This window comes from Oncorhynchus keta, chromosome 23 (genome assembly GCF_023373465.1).
Source record: "Oncorhynchus keta strain PuntledgeMale-10-30-2019 chromosome 23, Oket_V2, whole genome shotgun sequence".
Lineage (NCBI taxonomy): Eukaryota > Metazoa > Chordata > Actinopteri > Salmoniformes > Salmonidae > Oncorhynchus > Oncorhynchus keta.
Window position 1 is genome coordinate 12,757,808 of NC_068443.1, and position 13,040 is coordinate 12,770,847.

The window sequence follows — 13,040 nt, forward strand, 5'->3', positions numbered from 1 at the left end:
AAGTAGGATAGGAGTGTATTTTAACCACTCACCTCACACAATTTTAATGTTACCATTGCCCTTAGCTTCAATCAACCTGTCGACTGCATTTTCAAAGGATTTGTTAGACTCCTGTCATTCCAGATATCATTGAACTAATTGGGCTCGATGAGGATGACATATGATAGAGTGAAACAGATAGAAGGAGAGAAGCACAACTGGTTGGTTGAGCATTTGGGCTTCACATGTTAATTCCTCCCACCCTTTTCTTTACATTATAGTGAGCCATGTTCTCCAGAGACTCAATTATTTGTTATGGTCTCTATTTCCTTGGGTCACCTTACCAGGACACAGGGTTCAAATGATCTACTCCCTTAAGAAATAAAGACCCACTATTTTTAACGAACCCACAACAGTCTGTATGTAATCGGAACTCTGATATTTAACACTGAAGGTTACAGCAACTTTGAGATTCCTTCTGTATTGAAAAGCGCTGTATAAAATGTATGTATTATTACTATCATCATTATTTCCATCAATAAAGGCTGGCGGGTCTTGACAAGAACACTGCTGTGGACAGTAACCCCACTTTCAGTATGGTCATACTGACCCCTGGTGGTGAAATGGGGCATAGCATATTACATGTGTTGATCACGTTCACAAACTACCGTTATTGATGGGAGCATTTCTGCCTGCACTGGATCTCAGATGATTACCCATGACCAAACACTATCATGGAAAACCAATTGACTGTTAGCTTGGCAAGTCAGTATTTTACTGGTTTGATATCTGACTGATAAAACATTCATCCAATTTAGCGTTGGGTATTTGCCATCATAGCTGTGATTCTAAGCCTGTAGACCTGAGAGAGATATATAGATGAAGCACAGATGCTGCATTGGCTCCATTGACTGATGCTGCATTGGCTCCATTGACTGATGCTGCATTGGCTTCATTGACTGATGCTGCATTGGCTCCATTGACTGATGCTGCATTGGCTCCATTGACTGATGCTGCATTGGCTCCATTGACTGATGCTGCATTGGCTCCATTGACTGATGCTGCATTGGCTCCATTGACTGATGCTGCATTGGCTCCATTGACTGATGCTGCATTGGCTCCATTGACTGATGCTGCATTGGCTCCATTGACTGATGCTGCATTGGCTCCATTGACTGATGCTGCATTGGCTCCATTGACTGATGCTGCATTGGCTCCATTGACTGATGCTGCATTGGCTCCATTGACTGATGCTGCATTGGTTCCATTGACTGATGCTGCATTGGCTCCATTGACTGATGCTGCATTGGTTCCATTGACTGATGCTGCATTGGTTCCATTGACTGATGCTGCATTGGCTCCATTGACTGATGCTGCATTGGTTCCATTGACTGATGCTGCATTGGTTCCATTGACTGATGCTGCATTGGCTCCATTGACTGATGCTGCATTGGTTCCATTGACTGATGCTGCATTGGTTCCATTGACTGATGCTGCATTGGCTCCATTGACTGATGCTGCATTGGCTCCATTGACTGATGCTGCATTGGCTCCATTGACTGATGCTGCATTGGCTCCATTGACTGATGCTGCATTGGCTCCATTGACTGATGCTGCATTGGTTCCATTGACTGATGCTGCATTGGCTCCATTGACTGATGCTGCATTGGCTCCATTGACTGATGCTGCATTGGTTCCATTGACTGATGCTGCATTGGCTCCATTGCTGCATTGGTTCTGATGCTGCATTGGTTCCATTGACTGATGCTGCATTGGTTCCATTGACTGATGCTGCATTGGTTCCATTGACTGATGCTGCATTGGTTCCATTGACTGATGCTGCATTGGTTCCATTGACTGATGCTGCATTGGCTCCATTGACTGATGCTGCATTGACTGATGCTGCATTGGCTCCATTGACTGATGCTGCATTGGCTCCATTGACTGATGCTGCATTGGCTCCATTGACTGATGCTGCATTGGCTCCATTGACTGATGCTGCATTGGCTCCATTGACTGATGCTGCATTGGCTCCATTGACTGATGCTGCATAGGCTCCATTGACTGTAGCTCCGACTGTCTGTTAGTGTTTAAAAAGTTCAACACTTTTCTGACCCCCTCGGGTTCCAATAGTAACGATAGAAAATATGAATAACCATTTCTATATATAACACTGTATTACGCTTTCTGTAAGACTGATGATTCCTCTGAAGAGATGGGTCATTTCTTCTTCAAGCAAAACTTGTTTTTGTTTTTTTGTGAGTTTAGCAGGTTTGATCTATGCATGCCTTTAATATACCTGGTCTTGCCATCCACTGAATTGCATCTATAGGGAGAGAAATGTGTGCCATAGATGCTAGCCATAGGACTGGGTGTAACCAACTGCCATAAAAAAAACAGACTCCTGTCCTCAGCAGCCAATACTCCCCTGTAGCTGAATATGGAGAGACTTTTTCTTCTAATGATTTCGATCTCATCGTACATCTGAGCATGTATACTTTGTGTATCTTGAAAGGTTTTCTATTTTGTAAATCAAGGACTAAAGGAATCTTTTGTTTTTGCGGGACCATTGTGGTGTTTTAACTTTCTATTCACACCTTTTGACTTAGTCTACTTTTCATGACTCACAAATCAATGCTCTGTAAATATAGGATTCATAACTCATGACCCCCAGAAAATATCAGGCGTGAGAGGAAGGATATGACACTCCCTGACCTGGCCGTCACTCCTTCCTGGGTTTCTAATCTCCAGATGAATCAAAAAGGTGATGTCATTTTAATGTAAACGAGACGGTGCCAGGAACATACTCTCCCTCTACCATGTCTGAGCTGACCAAGCCTCTCCCACTCATAACAAAAGGTTAAATATGGAATGAATACTCTCTGTACAACAACAGTCAATCTCCCACCATGGGACCATAGAGATTCCTGACATTCTTCCCGTTTCTTTATTCTTTTTATTTGTGTAGAGACAACTCTCTGAGGTCCCACGGTGGACCTTCCCAAGCTGTCACTGGGCAACCTTATCAAAGAACCACTCTTTCAGGTTGTTGTGTGGAGCACCTTGAGACCATATGAAAAACACACACATTGTGGCTTCTCTGTTTCTCTCTATTTGTTTGTTTCATTGTAGTAAAGTCTTTATTCAACCACTGTTGAATGGTAAATGGTAACGCTTCGCTGCATCCTGACACCTCGCAAGGAAATTTGGAATCTTTTAACTTTCTTCTGTGGTTTTATTTGTTGCGTTGTTGTTCTAAATAATACTGGAGAAACCTAGGAATAGGTGCCGAACCATGGTGCTCCACCAACAGGCTCGCCCAGTGACACACACACACAGTTACAGGGGAAAGGTTCTAATCTCAAAATCACAATTCTAATTCACTGGAGTCTCAAATTCAAAATGGTATTCCACTTCCTACTAAAAATAGTGCTTGAACCCTTGGCTTTGGAGGAAAGAACTGTACATATTCAATATTAGCCATATCACGTCATCTTATCTGTAGACCTCTCCTGCCATGTCTGACAGAGGAAAATGACTGTTTATTATGTGTAAATACTGTTGGTATGGTTGTGTAGGAGATAGGAAGTCTTTGTAATATTCTAGTGTTCCATCTCCAAGGGTCCAATCCATTTCACCCAGTCAAATAGCAACTTGGTGATGACTTGTAGGAGAGGTATAATACACAGTATACACAGTGCATTCGGAAAGTATTCAGACCCCTTCCCTTTTTCCACATTTTGTTACGTTACAGCCTTATTCTAAAATTGATTTTAAAAATTGTTTCCCCCTTATCTGTCTACACACAAAACCCCACAACAAAAATGCAAAAACAGGTTTTAAGAAATTTTTGCAAATAAATAAATAAAAATAAAAAACTGAAATATAAAATGTACATAAGTATTCAGACCCTTTACTCAGTACTTTATTGAAGCACCTTTGGCAACGATTACAGCCTCTAGACTTATTGGGTATGACACTACAAGCTTGACATACCTGTATTTGGGGAGTTTCTCCCATTCTTCTCTGCAGAGCCTCTCAAGCTCTGTCAGGTTGGATGGGAAGCGTTGCTGTACAACTATTATCAGGTTTCTCCAGAGATATTTGATCGGGTTCAAGTCTGGGCTCTGGCTGGGCCACTCAAGGACATTCATAGACTTGTCCCAAAGCCACTCCTGCATTGTCTTGGCTGTGTGCTTAGGGCAATTGTCCTGTTGGAAGGTCCTGAGCACTCTGGAACATGTTTTCATCAAGGATCTCTCTGTACTTTGCTCCATTAATCTTTCCCTCGATCCTGACTAGACTCCCATTCCCTGCCGCTGAAAAACATCCCCACAGCATGAGGCTGCCACCACCATACTTCACCGTGAGGATGGTGCCAGGTTTCCTCCAGACGTGACGCTTGGCATTCAGGCCAAGAGTTCAATCTTGGTTTCATCAGACTAGAGAATCTTGTTTCTCACGGTCTGACAGTCCTTTAGGTGCCTTTTGGCAAACTCCAAGCAGCTGTCATGTGCCTTTTACTGAGGAGTGGCTTCTATCTGGCCACTCTACCATAAAGGCCTGATTGGTGGAGGGCTGCAGAGATGGTTGTCCTTCTGGAAGGTTCTCCCATCTCCAGAGAGGAACTCTGGAGCTCTGTCAGAGTGACCATCAGGTTCTTGTTCACCTCCCTGACCAAGGCCCTTCTCCCCTGATTGCTCAGTTTGACCAGGTAGCCAGCTCTAGCAAGAGTCTTGGGGGTTCCAAACTTCTTCCATTTAAGAATGTCGGAGGCCACTGTGTTCTTGGGGACGTGCAAATCTGCAGACATTTTTTGGTACACTTCCCCAGATCTGTGACTCGACACAGTCCTGTCTCGGAGCTCTAAGGACAATTCCTTGTCCTCATGACTCTGAAATGCACTGTCAACTGTGGAAGCTTATATAACCAAGTGTGTGCCTTTCCAAATCATGTCCAATCAATTGAATTTACCACAGGTGGACTCCAAGTTGTAGAAACATATCAAAGATTATCAATGGAAACAAGATGCACCTGACCTCAATTGCGAGTCTCATAGCAAAGGCTCTTAATACTTATGTAAATAAGGTATTTCTGTTTTTTATTTGTATTACATTTTCAAAGATTTCAAAAAATCTGTTTTCACTTTTTCATTATGGGGTACTGTGTGTAAATTGAGGGGAAAAAACATTGAATCCATTGTAGAATAAGGCTGTAATGTAACAAAATGTGGAAGAAGTCAAGGGGTCTGAATACTTTCCGAATGCACTGAATCTCTCAAGTATCTGGGGTCTTTTTATTTGTATAAGTGTTTTATACTGTCTGTCTTGTGAAAGAGGAACTCTTTTTGTCATAAAAGCATGTTGTTACACTGTTACATCAGTCTCCTCTCTCTTTTTCGCCTGTCTGTGTGACTCAATATGAATTCACACTAACACATGCAATATGGCTGATCATTCTGGTAGTTTGCCACTAGAGGGTACAGATGTAGGATCTCAATTTGAACCAGTTTGTTACAGCAGTAAAATAATCCTGCAGCAACAGGACATTTGAATTATTATGTGGATTATAATAAATATACATTTTTGTAGGGGTGATACATTTTTTGTTAGGGCAAATGAAGTTTGAAATTTCAAAGTGGAAATTACAAACTTTATAAGCCTTTTTAAAACTCAGATACACTACAAGGACAATTCTCTGCAACAAAAGAGTGATCAAATTAAGATCCTACATTTGTATAGTATTATTATAGGATACGGCCCTGTATCCTCTATATGTGCATCTAAATTCTGAAACAGCAACTACAGATGGCATGGAAGAAGATCCCTTCAAAAAGATCCCTTCAAAAAGATCCCTGCAAAAAGATCCCCCAAGAAGATCCCTCAAGAAGATCCCTTCAAAAAGATCCCTCAAGAAGATCCCTGCAAAAAGATCCCTCAAGAAGATCCCTTCAAAAAGATCCCTGCAAAAAGATCCCTCAAGAAACTCCCTGCAAAAAGATCCCTGCAAAAAGATCCCTCAAGAAGATCCCTACAAAAAGATCCCTCAAGAAGATCCCTGCAAAAAGATCCCTCAAGAAGATCCCTGCAAAAAGATCCCTCAAGAAGATCCCTGCAAAAAGATCCCTCAAGAAGATCCCTTCAAAAAGATCCCTGCAAAAAGATCCCTCAAGAAACTCCCTGCAAAAAGATCCCTGCAAAAAGATCCCTGCAAAAAGATCCCTCAAGAAGATCCCTTCAAAAAGATCCCTGCAAAAATATCCCTCAAGAAGATCCCTTCAAAAAGATCCCTGCAAAAATATCCCTCAAGAAAATCCCTGCAAAAAGATCCCTCAAGAAGATCCCTGCAAAAAGATCCCTCAAGAAGATCCCTTCAAAAAGATCCCTGCAAAAAGATCCCTCAAGAAGATCCCTTCAAAAAGATCCCTGCAAAAAGATCCCTGCAAAAAGATCCCTCAAGAAGATCCCTTCAAAAAGATCCCTGCAAAAATATCCCTGCAAAAAGTACTTCACTTTACAATTGAATCAATATTTTGTTCAATATCAATAAGGCCTAAACAAGCCAGAAAACTCTACTGTAAATTAGAATGTGTTGCATTGACAGAAAACAATTTCAAATGTGTCCCTAATGTAACTGAAAATCAAAGATAAACTGCTATCTAATTGTTTCTTTCTTTCTTTAATTACTCAAAACACACAGTTTACCCATACTGGTTTTCTACTTACTTTATTTTCTGATACAGTTATTACTCATTAAGGGTCTCAGCAGTCCAACATCATAAGTAACTGCACAGGCTCTAAAAGCTACTGTGGGATAGAGAGGGGAATGACTCTCAGGTTATTTGTGTGTGTGTGTGTGTGTGTGTGTGTGTGTGTGTGTGTGTGTGTGTGTGTGTGTGTGTGTGTGTGTGTGTGTGTGTGTGTGTGTGTGTGTGTGTGTGTGTGTGTGTGCGTGTGTGTGCTTGCATGCATGCATGCGTGAACGCGTGCATGTGTGTGAACATGCGTATGTGTGTGTTCTGTCCTGTGTTGTATCATCATTAGTCACCGTACCCTGAGTGAATGAAGCTAGCAGAGTAGCGGACATTGTGGCATTTGCACAGCCCTCTGTGGTAAAGGGACCCACCCGTACCTGAACATTTAGAATGCACATCTAGTCACAACACACATACTATGTGCCTAGAATTACTTCTGGAGTCTGAAGAAACTAAATTTCTGAGAAATTGGTTGCTAACCCCAGGGCTAATCAATCAACTAATCAATCAATCCATTAGTTAAGGGCTGCTATGTATTTGTTACAGAGCTTGATATGAGAGAGCAACACACTGGAGATGCCACACTGTAAGCCCTCAGCCTTATTACTCTCACATATCCAGTCCAGTCCAATTCCATGTGTGCTTGTGCGTCCGTGTGTGTGCATGTGTCGTACATGAGCGTTTGTGTGTGTAGGGCTGCATTTACACAGGCCACCCAATTCTGATATTTTTTTCTTTTGACCAATCAGATCAACTCTGAAAAAGATCTGATCTGGAAAATATCTGAATTGGGCTGCATGGGTAAACACAGACTTAGTGTGTGTGTGTGTGTGCATGGTGTGTGCGTGTGCACGTGTTAGTGTGTGTGCGTTTGGGCATTTGATAAACATCTTCGATTAAAAGTCCAGTTAACCAATCAGGTTCTCCTTGGGGAGATTCCCTGGCACCTTGGCCTCCACGGTAGAGGTCTTTCCTAAAGGTTGAAGGTTAAAGGGGAGGGGCCACACACTGAGAGCCATTCCTCCTCATATCCTTCCATCTTTCCTGTTTAGTTGTTCTCTGCCTGCCTTTCCTTATCCCTCTATCTTTTCTCTCCTTTGCTCTCCTCTTTATTGGAAATTGATTGTCTTCTACCATCACAAAGACACTTGGTTCTGATTGATTGACAGGTAAGGGAAGAGGGAGAGAACATTTTGCACTGGAGCTGACTGAGAGAGCGCTGGGCCTCTCTTCCTCACTGGAGCTGACTGAGAGAGCGCTGGGCCTCTCTTCCTCACTGGAGCTGACTGAGAGAGCGCTGGGCCTCTCTTCCTCACTGGAGCTGACTGAGAGAGCGCTGGGCCTCTCTTCCTCACTGGAGCTGACTGAGAGAGCGCTGGGCCTCTCTTCCTCACTGGAGCTGACTGAGAGAGCGCTGGGCCTCTCTTCCTCACTGGAGCTGACTGAGAGAGCGCTGGGCCTCTCTTCCTCACTGGAGCTGACTGAGAGAGCGCTGGGCCTCTCTTCCTCACTGAAGCTGACTGAGAGAGCGCTGGGCCTCTCTTCCTCACTGGAGGTGGAGAGTCAACCCTCCACAACATTCATGAGCCTGTTTCAGTAGCCAGGGTGCTAGTCCATTTCTGTATTAGCCAACACTTTATCTGAGCTGTGTTGAATGCAGAAACAGTCAGGCACCCAAGGGCACTGCTTCAGGACAGTTCTGGTTTGAGAGATACACACGGGTGCCTTCCAACCAACAACATGAAATAAGCAACGAATACACATACATACAGTACAATACACACAGGTCAAATGAAGGGTAATACAAACACGAATAGTACGGCCAAAAGATCACCAGCATCCCTCACTAGCACACATCAGGACAGGGTTACATCCACAACGACCAGGGGGAAAGACAGAATGAGTGAGGAGGAGAGAACACCTCCACACACATACAACCAGCACAAACCAAATAACAAGCCCCCAAAAACCATCAGATGGCATCAGCCCTCTCTCTTCACCTCTCTTTTCCAGCCCCAGGCTCTCTTTCCTTTTCTCCCCTCCCTTTACCCGGGACTACAGTTCATCCTACAGTTTCTATACAGTTATATAAAATCCATGCATAAAATAATAGATTGCGTCGCCCCTGGCAACAGATGTGCTCTGGGGCGTTGTTTGTGTTTGTTTTTAATATGGGGATCAACTGAACACACACAGCAGGACTGTTGTTTTTAAGAAACAATAAGAAAGACACAAAAAAGGAACATTATTTATCCCAGAATGTGTCATGTCATCTTTGGTTTTTAAATAAATGTTTTTTTACTATCCTTTATTGGTTTCCTTTCTTTAGTCCTATACCTTGACGTTTTCCTCCAAACATTACCTCCTATACCTATACCCTAGATTTCTTACAACCTACCACCCTTCCCCACACACGAGAATACCTTTCACCATCCTTCCCCCCTGGCCTAAAACCCACTCTACCTCCCTTATAATTGACCCTGCAACTCTTACACACTACCACACTCCCCCTCAGACCTACAGACCTATCACACTACCTCCCTTTTTCTCAGACCTACCACACTACCACCTTTCCCCTCAGCCCTACCACACTTCTATACACACCCTCCCAGGATTATTTTTCTGTTTTTCCCACATTCTCCTTTACCTATCCCATTAGTCAGAGTCAAGAAGTCTTTCCCTCATGACAGCATACAGAGGAATTCATGAGACTGAGAATAAATAAATTGACAAACCATATCAAACAGTCAAAAGGCTTCTAGAACACACTATGCATAAAGAAAACAAACAGTCAAAGGGCTTCTAGAACACACTGTCCATAAAGAAAACAAACAGTCAAAAGGCTTCTAGAACACACTGTCCATAAAGAAAACAAACAGTCAAAAGGCTTCTAGAACACACTGTCCAGAAAGAAAACAAACAGTAGAAAGGCTTCTAGAACACACTGTCCATAAAGAAAACAAACAGTCGAAAGGCTTTTAGAACACACTGTCCATAAAGAAAACAAACAGTCAAAAGGCTTCTAGAACACACTGTCCATAAAGAAAACAAACAGTCAAAAGGCTTCTAGAACACACTGTCCATAAAGAAAACAAACAGTAGAAAGGCTTCTAGAACACACTGTCCATAAAGAAAACAAACAGTAGAACAGCTTCTAGTACACACTGTCCATAAAGAAAAAAAAACATCAAAAGGCTTCTAGAACACACTGTCCATTAAGAAAACAAACAGTAGAATGGATTCTAGAACACACTATCCATAAAGAAAAACACTTATTTTAGCAGTGACTGATGACTCTCATTGCTAATAACATTGTTGTTATTGTTTCACTACGTAACCTTTACATTAAAGATTTGAGGTATATCAGGATGAATTGTCTACACGTGTCTGCCTAGTCGTGACGCCAGCCGGGACAGGGGATAGATGAAGAGGGTTAGAGTGGAGTAGGGTGGAACACTGTGGTTCTGGGAGTAGGTGATTGGCCATTGATTTACCCCAATGCTAGTCAATGATAGAGAGGGATCTGAGGGTATGATTTTGGAAGCAGACACACCACACTCCTGTTATAAATGACATCAAAATATCTCTGGTAGGAGTGTGTGTGTGACAGAATATAGACACAACTCTATCACCTCTATTACATACCTGGGGCCTGCTGCACATTAACACCCCACTGCATGCACACACACACACACACATACACACTTGTAAGCACAGGGGCACACACACACACACACACACACACACACACACACACACACACACACACACACACACACACACACACACACACACACACACACACACACACACACACACACTTGCAAGCACAGGGGCACACACACACTTGCAAGCACAGGCGCACCCACGCACAAACACATGGTCTATGTTGATCAAACCAACACCACCCATGTAAAAATGTATCTCATTCGATGACCCATGTGATCATTTGGTTTAGTATAGAACAATAGAAGCAGGTCTAATAAAATATACAAAACAACAGTGCTTTTTGAATTTCAATATGAATTGTTGCCCACCCCCCCCTTTCCACCCTGTATGTGCCCCCTTAACCTTGGCATGCGAATAATGAGGTGTGTGTGAGTGAGAGAGAGTGTGTGTGCAGGTTTGTACTTCTGTGCATGACTGTTTGGTCATGTGTGTGTTCAGAGCACTCTAACCCATAGTTGAAGGAGAAAGGCACTCAACTCTGTCTGCATATACTGTACCTACCACCTCCCTGTGGTCAGTATGTAGTTTAACTGCTCTGTGTGCGGGATTATGATTTTGTGTGTGTGTGTGTGTGTGTTAGGTTTCTAGTCCTGGGTCTAGCGTCAGACTGGCAGCTGAAGTATCTTTGGTATCCGTGGCTGTGTCACAGTCCACTCTATATTGTGTGAGGTATACGTCATGTCTCAGCTTCACTTTGGATTCAAACGCAATGCTTTTAACATCCTCGCTACAAACCTACAAATCTCTCTTCATCACCTGTCTCTTCTCTGCCTCTGAGTGAAACCGTCTCTACACCCCCCATGGTCCCTGTCCGCATCTCCACCTTAAATATGATTATCGCCCGCTAGAAGATGCTACACAAGTGGAAGGGAAAGGATTTCCAAGGTCGGTTTCCACAGTAAATCCCCCAAAAATATTTATCTTCCTGGATCCTGCCTTTTACAGTATGTCCCCAATAAAACCTCTCCAACAGGAAGTGAGAGGTTAAAGGTTAAAGAGGAAGTGACATCATCACCCCTTCCTCCACCCAACGTGGTGCCCCATCATTGGAGCTTTCAGCAGAGCGGAATGCAGGGGGCAGTCCAGTTCAGGGGTGAAAATTCAGAGGTCATAAAGAAGTCCTTCGGGAAGTCCAGCTAGGAGTCAATCTACTTCATCACACAAGTATTCACAAATATGCACAGTCATTATTTTGTATTTGTTTGATTCCCTTGAGAATGATCAGTCTTTTTCCATGTTGATGATTATTTTTTGGTCTTTTATATTTTCTGTTTTGTCAACAAGGTGCTTGTTTCAAGTTTCAGCACAACAGAGCACAATAGTCACAACAGAGAAACTTTGTGACTATAATACTACTTTTTACCCGCATCAATATTATAGAGAGAAAGAAGAAGAAAGAGAGGAGAGGAGAGGAGAGGAGAGGAGAGGAGAGGAGAGGAGAGGGCTGAAGCTTGAAAGAAAGCGTTTATTTACAGTTCATTTTCATTATGTTCTGGTTAGTATTGATCATATCCATGAATCCATTGTTCTGAGGTATGGAATGGCCACATCTCCCCGTCCAATTCCTCTCTATAAGGGGATCTAGAATGATGTGTTGGTTGCTATGGCACTGGCCGCCCACAAGGGGCGTGGTAAGTGAGGGAGCTGCACCTGCTCTCTCTGATTATCATAAAAGGGTAAACGTCATTGGCACTCATATCGTATTGTGAAGTTTGACCCTTGGGTTTGGCCACTAGAGCAGGGCAATCCCCTCCCTTTACCTTGATAGGACACTCAATAAGGTCCAGATGATTCCCATTTGATTGTTATTATTTGGTACCTAAACATACCCTCCAGTAGCTACATAGTTAACAGCCATACATAAAAATGGAACCTTAATCAAATTAACATCAAAAGATGATTATGGATGATAGTCTTGAGACATGTCCTCTGTTCCAAAAACAAAGCAGCTCAGGCTGTGTGTGCATGTCTCAAACCACTCCTTAATCTGCTCTGATCTGAAAGTGCAGGATAGGTGAAACAGTGTAATGACTGTATTTGGCTTTCACCTGTCTAGGTCTTATATCAGTGCAGATGAAGGAGCGGAGACGGGTAGACTTTTGAGATGTGGTGTCAGACAGCAGGGGTAGGCAACAGGCGGCCCAAGGGCCAAAACTGGGCAGCGAGTGATTTATTATGCCCCGCCAAAGTTTTTAGTAAAACATAATAATCAGCATTTAGGGGGATTTTAGCATTTGGTCAAAAATACTGTCAAATCACAAGGAATTCAGCAAAAAAAATGGTTTAATTTAGGACGTCTGTTCCAAATCATTCCAACGAATAAAAGATTAGACGTGATCGTGCATGTCTCAATGTAATCAAGGAATGACATTATTGTTATTTTCAAATACAATCTCTTTTTGGGCTTAGTTATGGTCAATTTGCAGCATACAAATTATTATAACTGTGTTCCTGCCCCAGACCTTGCGCTCTGATAAAAATGATTTGCCTACTCCTGTCACACAGAAACACTCAACAGTGTACTGTAACGACCAGCAGGTGGCACTGTTGCACTTGCACTGCAGAAAACAGATTGCTG

At 42.8% G+C, this 13,040-nt stretch overlaps 1 protein-coding gene across 1 annotated transcript in view; it reads right to left on the reverse strand.

The window, feature by feature from the left end:
- Positions 1-11,539: 11,539 nt before the first annotated feature.
- Positions 11,540-13,040, reverse strand: part of onecut3b (one cut homeobox 3b) — a 27,692-nt gene continuing 26,191 nt past the window's right edge. The window contains exon 2 of the mRNA XM_035800712.2: positions 11,540-13,040. This exon is cut by the window's right edge and continues 1,025 nt beyond it. The gene's annotated coding sequence lies outside the window, so the exon portion shown is untranslated.